Source organism: Sylvia atricapilla, chromosome 1 (genome assembly GCF_009819655.1).
Source record: "Sylvia atricapilla isolate bSylAtr1 chromosome 1, bSylAtr1.pri, whole genome shotgun sequence".
In the NCBI taxonomy this organism is placed as follows: domain Eukaryota; kingdom Metazoa; phylum Chordata; class Aves; order Passeriformes; family Sylviidae; genus Sylvia; species Sylvia atricapilla.
This window is the reverse complement of record NC_089140.1, coordinates 126203544-126217814: the sequence shown is the minus strand read 5'-3', so window position 1 is coordinate 126217814 and position 14271 is coordinate 126203544.

The following is a 14271-nucleotide window of genomic DNA, read 5'->3' as shown; positions in this document are numbered from 1 at the left end:
AGTTGATTGGAACTCCAGTTGATTTTCCCCTGCATATGAGAAAATAAAAAAAATCTTATTACTTTGTTCCATCCAGACAGTCCTTTTCAGAACCTTTATATCCCATAATAAATGAATACATTCCTTTTACAGCTAATTGTCAATCATATCTATTTGAGACTTAGTATGTCTAAAAACAGTAAAAATAAATTTTTAATAAAACAAAAGTCCTTTTTTTTTTTTTTTTTTTTTTTTTAGTCTGTTTCAACACTTTCATGTCTAATTTGGAGTTTTAAGGTTCCTTTATTAGGTCCTGAAACAGTGCTGCACCCAGAAAATTTCCCCTGTTTCTACTTTTGTATCCCTCTCTTCTCATTTTCATCCTTAGGGATTAGAAAGACCAGATTTCCAGGAGCTGGAAAAGACCAGTGTAAATGCAGTGATTTAGTGCACTGCCACCCAGTCCTCATAAAATCTGCAGGCAATACATCTTCTATTTTAGGAGATACCAGTTCATCCTGGATTAAGATGAAAAGCATTTTTAGACAGATTTAGGATGTCAGTACAGTAGCAGAAATAGAAGAACAAAACCAACTGCAGATAGAGCTACTCTCTGAAGGAACTGGGACAGCCATACCAAGACAAGTTCTCTGGAGTTCAAGGGCATACAAGCTAAGGTTTCATGTCTGCTGTGTAGAAATGGGGTCTGAAAGTCATTAGAGGTAAAGAGTTTGAGAGCAAAAAGAATAAGGAAACAGATATAAAAAACCAGCTTTATATCCATAATTTTAATGTTTGACAACTGTTTTAAATTGGACTGTGCTAAGGGAGTAAAAATGAAATTATTTCTGGTATTCCAAGGCCAAGAAAGAAACATTGCAGATGATCTGGGTATGTATGCACATACAAAATAGAACTTAATATATCCATTAGTTGTTTTTCAAGCCATAGGCATGATGTACCAGATGATGAAAAAGGTCAGTGCTGCTGAAGTGCATTTCTCCAAAGGCAAAATATCTTATTGCTTCTACAAAGGCAGGGCTTAGCATTGAGAGTGGTCACATTTAATGTCATTATCAATGATCTGGATGAGACAATGAAGCATACCCACAGTAGTTTTGTACATGACACCAGTTTGGGTGGGAGTGTTGATCTGCTGGAGGACAGGAAGGCTCTGCAGAGGAGTCTGGACAGGCTGGATCAACGGGCCAAGGCCAGTTGTGTGAGGATCAATAAGACCAGGTGCTGGGTACTGCACTTGAGTCACAACAACCCCAGGCAGTGCCACAGGCTGGGGCAGAGTGGCTGGAAAGCTACCCAGCAGGAAAGACCTGGGAGGTGCTGGTCAACAGTGGCTGAACATGAGTCAGTGTGTGCCCAGATGGCCAAGAAGGCCAATGGCATCCTGGCTTGTGTCAAAAAGAATGTGATCAGCAGGACCAAGGCAGTGTTTGTCTCCTACGCGACACTGATGAGGTTGCACCTTGAATCCTGCTCTGGGCCCCTCACTTCAGGAATGACATTGAGGTGCTGGAGCGTGTCCAGAGAAGGGCAGCAGAGCTGGTGAAGGTCTGGAGCACAAGTTATATGAGGAATTGCTGAGGGAGCTGGGGATGTTTAGCTCAGAGTAAGAAGAGTCTCAGGGGGACCTTATTCTCTACGAGCACCTGAAAGGTGTTTGTAGCCAGGCAGGGTTCAGCCTCTTCTCCCAGATAAATAACAATGGGGCAACAGGACATGGCCAGGCTGAGCCAGGGGAGGTTGGTTCAGGCTGGACACCAGGAAGAATTCCTTCATGCAAAGTGCTGTCAAGCATTGAAACGTGCTGCCCAGAGAGCTGAATCAGTAACCAGCCCTGGAAGTGTTCAAGAAATGACTGGACACGGCAGTTAGTGCTATGTTTTAGTTGGCATGGCAGTGTTGAGTCAAATGTTGGACTTGATGATCTTGCAGGTATTTTCCAACCTCAATGACTCTATGATTCTAACAATTAAGGGAGAAAATGTTATTTTCTTCCCCCAAGATCCTAGTGTTTCCTGTAGTTGCCTGAAAAGGAAGATGCAGGACTTCCACTCCTCCAGTCAGGCTGCATTTGCTCAGGTTCAGTTATTTCCTCTGGAGGCAGCAGATGGCACTTTTCAGCCACTTGACTGCTTCTCAGAGCAGACATCATGTAAGAAAACCCCCCACATTTCTTGTACAAAACAAGAGTTAATATAATTATGAAAGTTCTTGACAAATAGGAGTTTTAGAAGAAAATTCCTCTGTACTTTACTTTCCAATTGACACCCTGACAGTGGACTGAGACCTGGAAAGAATACAATAGCTTTATTTCAGGATAGTTTTTTCTCATAGAAAAACTTTTACACAAAGGAAAGCTGGAAAAGATTCCCCAAAACACAAATAAAATATCCACTTAATCTGCTTTCATTAAACAGATTTTATTATTTAAATATCACCAGTTTTATTGTATTTTATGTATGACAGTGATTCCATAAAGGAAACCTGCTGATGTTGATTTGTTATCAAGGCACTCAGCTAAAAAACCACTCTAAAATATAAAATAGCAAAGAGAGTATTTATATGATGAAAAGAGTAAGTGACATGTTACTAGTTATTTGAAAACAGTTTAGGGGAATAAAAAAAGAAAAAGAAAGGTAAAAAGATATAAGTTCATTTTGTTCCTAGTTGCAATTACCAGTGTGTGGGGATGTTGAGTCTATTACAAACTCCTGGGGAGAAAATAAAAAAGGAGGGAATGTTAAATGTCAGTTTTTATTTTTAGGACATCAGGAATACCATGTTTTCAGATTATTCAGTTGCTGGAAGTGAGTAGCTTGGATCTAAATGTGTCCTATTTATATATTTACGTTTAAATACCTGTTAAAAACATACTCCTTGTGAAGGTGGTGGTAAGTAGCATTGATTTCTAGATCCTTTTTGTTACAATGGAAGAAGTACTCTCTATTATATTCAGGTTAATTAGATCATTCCCTAAACACTATGCTGTAGAGAACTGGTTGTTCCTGTGAGCACATTGGAAGCATTCTCTGAGCTGCAGAATTTTGTAAAGGATAACTCCAAGGTGAAGTCAAAAAGACTTAAGGCTTACTCTGTTTCTTTCAGGCTCATCCTGCTTCCACAGGATATCTTTGTATAGACTATCCGGCACTCTATTGGGAAACTGACTTTGTAGTTGAAACAGTGGTGGTGTTTCATCTCAGAGAGTGGCTATTTCCTGGATGGGACTTGCAAAACTATTGAGAGAAATACTACTCCATGCTTGCCTGTGCAGCCAGATTGTTATCACTGTCACTCTTCTGCTGTGACTTCCCTGTGACTCAAGAACCAGCAGCTAAATATGGCTCCCATTATTTTGCCACAGGGTCACTGAGTACTGTCTGTCACAAGCTACTTTTGGAAACCATGTTCTTTGTTAACATTACTTTAAGAGGGAAAAAAAGTTCTCCACCCAAGTGTGTACTAAGCAAGGCAATGCTTCACAGGTTTTACAGCAATGTCAGGGTAAGGTAACTGTGGTCAGTTCAGCCTGGTGCTGCCATGCCTAGACTCAGTTCTAACCAGCTGAGTTGGGTACTCGCTGTGAGTTTTGTGCCAGTAATTATCTGATAGAGAGTATAATGTAGACAGAGATATCATATCACTGAGATACCATGAAATAACCATCTAGCTGTAAACCATTTGAATTGATAGATCAATCCCTAGGATCACATAGTTTCATGTTGGTTTTGATATTTGACTCATTTCAGTATTTTTTTAACAAATAGAGCACTTATCAGTGAATTTGATTTTATTTGATGAGGCTTTTCTCCAGTAGGAAAAACTGAGATAACGTTTAAAGACATTAAAAACACCGTGACATAAAATCTTGCATTTTTTCATAGACAAAACACATCATATCTGAAGTGCTTTTTGTCCCTGTAGGAGACAACTTCCATAGATGAATCTAGGAAGAAATAAATCATTATTCTGATCAAATTTAAAATCACAGAGGAATGTTATTCCTCCAGTGGTACATGTTAGCCATCTGTCAACCACACTTCAAGGTTCCACTGAAGATCATTATTTTTTCCTCTTTCTCCTCTTGGATCTTCTCTTAAACTCCATTGTTCTCTACAGATTTCAGTATCTTCTCTTTCAGATTGGTTATGAACATAACCCAGTACAATTCAGTGCAGGGATTTTTTTCAGTCTGCGCCAAACTGAATGTTGCAGGTTTGTTCTGAAGTATAAATGCTTGTTTGGTTGGTTTTTTTCTTCTCCCAAATACATCAATTGTCTAAAAGAAAGATACTTCCCTTCAAATCATGCTTTGCTAATGTAGTCACAACAGTCTTCTAGCAGAATAGCAGAGTTACTGATGAAAATGTTATCATTATTCTTAGCATGCCAGTCTTTATTAACATTATACCTTCTATTCTTGAGGATTTACTGTTGCCACAAGTTATTTAAAGAGTGTTGAGAAAAAAACTTTCTTGAGAAATGTTTTCTACATACATAGTTTCAGTTAAAGCTGTAAAACTGTGTGAAATAGCAGATAATTTGGTTCTGTAGCCATGGTCAAATTTAATGTATCAAAGAAATAGTAATTATCTGCCCTTTAACGTGTGTCTTAGTTTCCATCTCTCTGTAAATTTTAGCTACCTATATTCAAACATCATCAACATCCCCCTAAAACTTATAGAAAATCGAGGTTAAATTAATTTTTTTCAAGTGGAATGTTGGTGTGGATCTCAGGTTTTGTAGGATTTTTACTTGTCCTTAAGAACCATAAGTATAAAACAGGATACATCTGTGTTCTCCACAGATTTAGCTGCAGTTCTTCCTGCTGAAAGAAGAGACTTTGGAAAGGACTACAGGTCAACAGACTGGAGATCTCTGTATTCGGATGCCTTTTGCATTTGATATGAGAGGTAAAAATGTTTTCCAGCAGAGGTTTATCTATTAGGGCTAGCACCCAGCTGCTGCTCACCCAGCCAGCCCTTCCTGATCCCACTGCAAAGCTGCACTATGTCAGCTCTCTGAAAAATCCATCATGATAATTTGTAGCATTCTATGAATGCTTTGTGTTTGCCACAACCTTTCCTAGGTTTCAGCTTTTCTCTCTTCATAGCTGAGGAAATATCTCAAGTTAGTTCTTTTCATCCTTACACTGGATCACTGAGCACATTTCACTACTCTTATTGGAGCACTTCCAGAGAGGGAGGAGGAAAAAGTGAGATGAGCAAACGGGAAAGTAAACCATGGCCCAAAGAACAGGTTATTAATGTCACCTTTTACCAAAGTACACTGTAGCCAAAACAGAGTATGTAATAAAATTTTATGGGAATTTTGTTTGTTCTTCTGCTCTTACCACACTCTTCAGCATATGTGAGCCTAAGCCAATGGACTTTGGAACAAGCACTGAGCACCCCTTACTGCACACACAACTGAGCACCCCTTACACGTGGCCTCGTGTGCCATGAGGCATGCTTTGCAGTAGTGGATTCAAATATCTTCCTTGCCAGAAGAGTTTATGACCTATTTCTTAATTATTAAAATCCATCACCTATTATTTAATGAATATGTTTTAGCAAAGTCTCTGATGCTTGATATGGGGAAATTTTAAAATTTTTTTTGTGGAAATATTCCCAGTCATCTGTAATTGCTTGTCAATAGGAAGACTTAGCACTGAAATGACTCTATTCTGATCCACTGTACAGTCCTTACTTCTCCTTCCCTCTCCTCTTCCCTATGATTCTTGCTATTTTTCTTTATTTTTAAGCAGCAGAAACCTGGGAATGAGTTATAGCTACTTTTGAATTTTTAATACAACTAACAAAAAGCTATCAGGATTGAAGCAGTGGACATACAGTAGGTTTTCATCACTCTTTTTATCTCTCTTCTATCTAGATACATGAATATACATAAAGCAGGAAAAAATTATGTTCAGTACTTTCTGGACTGCAATATTGAAGAGTGTGTCTGCAGGAATATTTCTGAAATATGGTAAGCACTCTGAATTTTAGTTTTCCAATGCTAATGGTGAACATTAGCATTCAAAGTAACAAAATTAATTTTTCTGGACACAAGGCATGGGAGAAGCTAACAAATTTCCTCAAAGGCATCAGGTTCTGTACTAATATATACTTCTTTCAGAGAAATTGTGTATTGATGGAACTGATTTAAACTGAACTTTAGTGATCACATGCAATATTTCAATTATTCAGGCACCAGCTTTTATGGGACACTGTGCAAATAATGTAGGATATATATACATATATATATATATGTATAGATATATAGATATATAGATGTAAAAGTTGCGCTGCTGAATGTCTACAGCACTCTGCTGGGAGGTGGTCACACTGTGGCAAGAAGGAAAGGAGTAAATAATAGAAATGCACATAAAATAGTATCTATTAAGTTCCAGAGACTGATGCATAATTAATTTAAGTCATAAAAATCTCATAGTTGCTAAGAGAGCATTTGGTAAGCTTTCACTAGAAAAAATAAAACTTAAAAGAAAAAAGCTGGGCTCCTGTGCTGGACTTCTGCAGTTTAGAAAATTATCTGAGTATACATTTGGTATCCAGCACTCCTTGGGTTTGGCTGGGCAAAGCTGCTGATTTCACCATGAGGCAGACTGGAGAACATGGGAAGAAAGCACAGCCCCAGCTAGATCAGCTGCTGGGGCAGCCAACAAGTTACAAGCCTTTTAGATACGGATTTAAAAAACAAACCTGATGTTCCAAGTGACCTTCAGACTGTACCTATGAATGTGAATATGGCTGATGGTGTGCATGTGTTGCCTGTCAATGTTTTTTTAAAACTGCATTGAATAATAGTTACAGCCACCATAAAGGAGGGCTGTGCAAGTTCACTTGGAACTGTAATTGTAATTAGAAGACAACATGCAAATCTTTTTGAGAGTTATGTCTGGTTTCTGTCATTTAAATGACAACTGGTTTTGCCAATTACAACTTAACTGGATTAATATTCCATTAGAGAGAAGGCCACACGGCTTAGCCAAGTGATAGAAAGATTAGAAGGTGACCTGAACTTGCAGTAATGTAGTGAAACTAGGGTTTTTTGTTCTACTGAATTTGACATCTGTCTTTAGGTTTGTGTTTTAACCTAGACCCTTATTCTCACTAAATTTTCACTCTTTATCACATAGTCTCAAATCCTTGCCCCTGGCCTGGCTAACACTAGTGTGTTTCTTTTTCACCGAGGCTGGAGTTTTTGCAACTGAGACAACTTTATTTAATAAATACATCAAAAATAATTTCAACTTGTTGAAGAGAGTATTAGAGCAAGGGATGGGTACATTAACTGATTACTCTGTATTGCAATTCTACAGTATAGTGAAATTTGCAACTGAACTGGACAAGGATGAGACTGTTATAAAGATTCTATATTAGGTTATTCTAGAAAAGATTTTCTGGGCTCAGTATTTTTAAATTGCTCTTTCAGCAATTTTTGAAGCTTTTTGAGAAAAGGCTTCTTGGAGGGAATCTGTTGGAAGCCCTCTGAAAATAAAGTTCAACAAATAGTGCAAAGTACAAACAGACAAAAGTGCAAAGTTGTCTTCTGAAATGACAAATAAAATGTGTTGGCTGTGGCTGGATGTGCTAATTTCCCTTGTGTTGAACACTAGAGAATACTTGTCCCAGCAACTGATTTCTTCCTTCCATTGGCAGTGATAAAGAGGGAAAAGCCATGCCTGGACCTTGTACTGTCAATTGGTGGACACTATGGAACTCCATCTTAGAACTGAACTTTGGATAATCACTGTGTTTGAGCAGGATGGAGTCCTTTGCACGATGATAAATCAAAATAGCAGATTTTCGTCAGTGAAAGCAGCCTGTTTTACAAAGTCATGGATGCTTGTCAGTGATCTCTGTGAGATTATTATTATGATCTTTCCAAGTTTCCTTCTGTGCCCTAAAGACTCACATAAGACTGAAAAGAACCTTATTTTTTGTGGGATTGTTGTTGTTGGTTTTTTTTAAAACAGTCTTTTTCTTTTTCTCAGAAACACCAGTTTTGGTTTCGTTCTTACTCCTGCAATTAAAATATGTTCTAAAGCATTTTATATCCTTCTCCCTCCCCTTCACATACACCTATTCCTGGTAAGTCATTGTGGTATTTTAGATCTTTTATAGCCCTTTATAGATAAATGAATCAAAGACCATTAAAGTCTAGTAATTCAGCAAGGCAAGTCAAGAATCCATCTCATCCTGCTGCCTTCTAGTAAATTTAGCTGAAAGTTCAGTTGCAAATAGAAACTTCTTAGCTTGCAAAAAAAATCTACAATGTCAATATTGCAAATGCAAAGAAAAGCGGTACCACTGCTGGCCAGAGGCTGAGTCTTTTAAGATTGTGGGTGAACCCAAGAGATTGCAAGACTCTGGTAGCCTTTTAGAGTTCCCTTCCCTAACCAAAGGCTTTGGAGCTGCAGATGGGCTTTGGCAGAAGGAATTAAGACTGAGCTTTGAAGAGTAGGAAAAAATGGCGGGACACAGCCATGTCGTCTCGTATTGCTTATAATTCATTAACAAAGCTTTTGAACAGTAATGAGATCCTTGCCTAGCACTGGTTTTGATGAGAATCTGATAGGACATAAAGCTATCAAAGTCAGGCTTCTTTAAAGATCACAGTTCATTGAGCAACTTAAAAGCTTTAGTAAAACAAAGCACATGCAGCTCTCTGTTCTGGTGTTCTGCACAAGATAAATTTCCAATAGTCTCTGCAGAAATAATGGCTTATTATAACAGCTATTCATATCCAGTCACTGGGCAATACTGTAGCTAAAGTAAAATGCAAAATGTTTTATTTGTGGAGAGGAAACTTAACAATTAGCTTTGTCAAGTCAGCTGGTTCAGAGCCTTATTAAAAGGAAGAGTGTGTTCAACAAAAGGTTGATCCTGAGGACATGTATATATTTGTCCTGACAGAAAGCTGAAAGTTTAGGCACCATGTGAAGCACATGAGTCCTGACATGGCATTGCTTTTACTTAAGTGGATGAACATAGAATCTAAAAAGAAACAATTTCCAGAACACAAAGCAGATGTTTGAATTCAGACCACAATATGGTACACGCAGGTTGCAATTAATTGGCAAATACTTAAAGGCCCAAACACCTCCTAAAAACATGTTTTTTTTTGTTTTATAATTAAAACTGGTGGAAAAAAATGCAATGTTCATTAATATATGTGACATATCTGTGTTGTCTGTTTGTGACATACGAGAATTCACCTGAGAAACTGGGAGTTAGTCATCTGCATTATATGCTGCAGTGGCTCACAGCTGCAGGGGTCTTATCGAGGTCAGACTGAGATAAACAACTGACATGATTAAAAGGCCAAGTGGCCAAATGGATGCCTTTGGTGCTTTGTAACTTTCAGACCTGTAGAGAGTTTGACAGACAGCATTAGGTGAGTAATGAGGTGAGAAAGGTTGAACAGAAGTGCATGCAAAGGTGACCTGCATATGCAGGTATTGGGCTGGGATAGCACTGAATAATGTTCTGTTGTGTTTAGGAGGATCATACATCAGTTTGAGGATATCCAGAATAGATAAATGGCATTGCAATACAGATGAGCTTGGGACCACCTTGTGCTTTCACTGTTTAGGAACCTGCACAGAAAGATCAGAGTTGTTTTGCACAGTGTGAGTGCAATTGGATCCTGTAGGCCTTGCCTTGGATTCTGTTAATGATATCCTGTGTGACCATATAATCTATTGCCTTCTGTGTTCCTATTCAAACCCTACATTTTTTGCCTACTTGTAACCACAGTAGGAATCAAAAGTAAATTAAAAAAAAAAAAGAATAAAACTATCATTTTGGTGAATGAAATCTGGAAAAACTTAAATGTGGTGTTCCAGGAAAGTGAAAAAACTGCATACAGTTTTGCCCTACCTCTTGGGATTCAGTATCATTTCTCTTTAAATCCCACAATGCTTATTTAAAAGTCATTCAGGAAAAGTCTAATTTTTTTGTCTTATATACAATTGGAATCCAAAGAGTCTCAAGCATCTCTAAAGACTTTAATTACATTAAAGATATTAATGACATTAAAGAATGTTGTTTTTAAAATTAATTTACTTTTGTGCTACTCTATATGGTTTTGTGCAGGTTTGGGCAAAAGTGTTACATCAAAGTATTTGCCACTGCTGATGGTAGTTACAGTCCTTTCATCTGGTACCTCTGAACATCAAAGTGTGTGCCATTGTAGCCAGAAGGGAATAACTGGTGTTTGAATGGATGGTAATATTAAGCACAAGATGGAGAAATAAAAGGCTTTTTATTATCTGCACCATTCTATTAAAGCAATTTTGTTGTGTTCAAAGTCCTCAGTCATTCTGGCATTTTTGATTAAGTGTGTTCAGAATCTACAGTACTGCCCTTGTAGTTTTGCCATCAGTTTAGCAAATTATATTGATTCCACAACAGCTGATTATCTTCTAGTTTCATATCATCTGTTATAATCCAATAATACTGTTTCACATTCCAGAAGGTATCATTTTACATACTCTTCTGTTGGAGGAAAGAACAAACATCAAATACAGAAAAGTCACCAAAACAGTAGTAGACTACATCTTCTGTTAATCTGCCTGAAAGTCTGAGAAGAAAAGATTAGATCAAAAGCACCGGGAGACCAAAGTACCCTTTCCCCTTTCTCTAGGGTGTACTAATCTCAGCAGGTCAAGGTTCAGCAAAGTGGTTCAGCAGGAAGGAGCTGGTGATGGGGTGATAAGTCAGGCAGTCAAAGTGTGAGATCTGAGCCCGCTAAGAAATTGTGTGGCCGTAAATGCAAGCATCTAACAGAAAGAAAATAAATTATCTACATGCTCTTCAACATCAACAACACAAAACAGTATTAAAAGTCTTTCCTGCACTTCTCCCTCATCCAGGTCTGCTTCTGCCTTACTTTTTGGTGAATACACTGAGAGAAATTAACAATTTGTAATGAATATACTACCAGAAAAAAAATTCATCTGTTGAAATCATTAGGTCAATTACAATTTTAAGCAAAGGAAGGAGCATAATAATAATAGAGGAAAATATTTGTCATATATTACTATTATTAACAGATATTATTAATTTAGTGTTAATAGAAATAGGCATAACAGACAGAAACCTTAAATGCAGCATTTTAAACACAGGCCATTAATCCAGAGAAAGTCTATAACTTGTGTATGTCTCAAAGGAGACCCTGGAATTCTGGACATCATCAGCTATATTAAACTATAAAACTTAACAGACTAGAAAATTAAGATTATATTTTAATATTTAAACTGAAATATATATTCAGTGAAATGGAAGGATTGATATATATCACCCAAATCTGTTCAGTTTTAGCATGAGCTTTTATTTAGAAATGAGTAACAGCTATACTGTGTCATATATCTAAAGAAGGCCTCCTGTTCATGTATACACTGATTGTATCTAATGAACACTTTTGCCTCCTGCCTGCTCTCCTCAGCTTCCTCATTCTCTCAGAGGTATCTGAGCAATGCTGGGACTGTGCCATGGGGTGACATGATGAACCCAGCAATCCCTGGTCACACAAGAAAAGCCAGAGACTTTAATAAACAGAAAACAAGTGTCATGAAATTCGACATTTTTCAAGTTCCTTCTGAATTCCCTTTAAAAACATGAGAAGATGTCAGAAAAATAATATATTTTTACTTGATGTATGAGAAGACAAATCTGGAGTTAAAAAGTCAGTCTAAGGTAAGCATCATAGAGATAATATTTGAACTAATTTTTTAATGAGATGAACAGAAATTAAGTGGAAACAAGTGATTAATATTGGAGCCCCTTCAAATAGGGGCAGAGGTGGTGGAAGCTTTTTGGGAGTAGAAAGGAGAAATGTGTCATTGAGAGTGAGGGAAGACTTCATGCCATAAAGCATGTTTGTCACTCTAGCTGTCATGCTGCTATGGATGGAGTCGAGTTCTGACCTTGCTGCAGAACTATCTGTAGAGATTCTGATCTGAATGGTTTCAATGGGCTATTAGAGACAACTTTCTGCTTTTGCAGAGGAGTTCAGGAGCTGCTCAAAACACAGTAGTGAGACAAGTACTCATCAATGACACCCAACCACTTCACTGAGTTGTTAATATAAATAAAAAATTTATATAAATATAAATGTATTTGTGCTTTTGTTTCATGTTTCAAAAGAGCAATACATAATTTTCTACAGAAACAAGTAGCCTAAATCTAATTCATACTCCTCCAAGTACACTCCCTAGGCAAAGTCTCCCCTCCTCAGTATGACTTCATTCCAGTACTACTACCATTTGCCAAGGAGTTAATTCCTTTCTAGTCCAGAACTAACCTCATAAGCAGGTCAGAACAGAAACCACTTCAAACAGAACAGAGGTTTAAATGACAGCAGAAATGTTCTTGGATTTTGGGTTAGGAATCACATGAACAAGAGAACAGGAATTTGCAAGAAGGACTGTGTTTTTTGAGGATTGTATTTGATTAGTATAAAGCAGGTTGCAGGGTACATTTGGGCTGTAGCATACAGCAGAAGAGTTCAGTGGACCTCTTATCCTTAGGATCAGAACAGACTGAGGTTAGCTTTGACTGACAGGGCAGTGCTCAGATCTCAATTGTTATGAGATTAGGTTTGAGAAGAGTTGTGGGATGAGGTAAATGGGAAGAGGCAGGCACAGACAAAAAAAGGTGAGCATAGGACTCAAAGTCAAGGTGTCATGTTCACTGTGATATAGTACACTGACTTTGTGTTTTCTTCTGTGATCCTCACTTATCTTGCTGAGGTATCATACAAGCCTTCGTGCTCTCCTGTACTCCCTCTTCTAACAGTGCTTCAGGAAGCTGGATGAATTAAAGCCCTTGTTACTACAAAAGAAAGACATGACATTTTTCTGTTAGACTTTATAGATCTAAAACTGGCAATGGGGATGAACATCTGCAAAAGATTCAGAAAAATACTTGTAGCATACTGCAAAGTATTTTATGTCTTTCTGATTTACTTCTGAGTTAAGGTCCTTGAAAAGTGTGATTTTTGGTTCTCTGTTTTCATTAGAATATATTCACTGAATGATTTTAAAAGGCAAAGAAGTTATTAAACTAATATTTGGTTGCTACTTCCCCATAATTTATCAGTCTTCAAAACCTTTCTTCATACTGAAGAATGAACCAAATTAATTTCCTTGATTGCACTGTATGAGTTGTTAATCCTTATCTTTTTTCTGTTCAGACTTCTATGTTTTCATCACTGCCACATGCTTCCTACACTACTTCAGGAGTACAAAATATAACTGTAAGGATGAGACATCACTGATTTGACAGTATATTGTTCTTTCTGATCAGGATTGGGACCATAAAAGCCTATGTAAGGCAAATATATGAAAATGAGGATTTGAGGCAGAGCAAAGCTCTGTAAACAGACACTTGTACAGACTAATGCTCCCATAAATATTGTGACATTTATTCTGTATTGAGTGACTTGTTTATTTTATTAAGTCCAGTTTCAGAGCTTCTTAGGAAGATTGTCACGATGGGCAAAAGTGAGACGATTATAAACTGTGGGAAAGAAGGGGAATTAAAAAGGGTGTTGTAATACCTGTAAAAGTGAATTACTTATTTTACATGTGATCTGATGGGATATATTTGATAGAATCATCACCAATAGACAGAAACTGATAATATGAGTTTGAATGTGAAAATATGTCATAATATATTCATGAAGGTGAAACACCTCCCACACATTTGGAGTAGGATTAATTATGCCTTCCAAAGCAGAACAATCCCTTATGGGCTGCCAGACATTTAACAGATCATTGTCAGAGTAAGTTCTACAACTACCTACTTTTGCTGAGGTATTACAAAATAAGACATCAGCTTGGCAACAGATATCTGTAGTACCAAATCTAGAAAGGACAATACTGAGCAGAGGTATGACATAGAAGCACAAATGTGACTTCCAGAAGCAAAGGAGTGGAAGAACTGAGTCTCACGTTCCCAAGCAAGAACATCTTATAGAGTAGGTACAGAATTACTCCCTTCCCCTAGCTTTCTGTCCTGTCCCTTTCTTGCATTTTTTTTAATCCCTTATGCATGGTTGGCTCAGATGCTCCTGCAAAATAATTTAGCCAATAAAACTGGTATTTTTGTTTCCTTAGGTATCCTGAAATTTGATCCAATGTACCATTATGAACCCACCTGCAAAAGGCAGTGGCAATGAGTCAGAATTTACCTAACATAGGGAAAGGACTTATTGCAAGAGAGTCAGGAGCAAGGAGCTCCA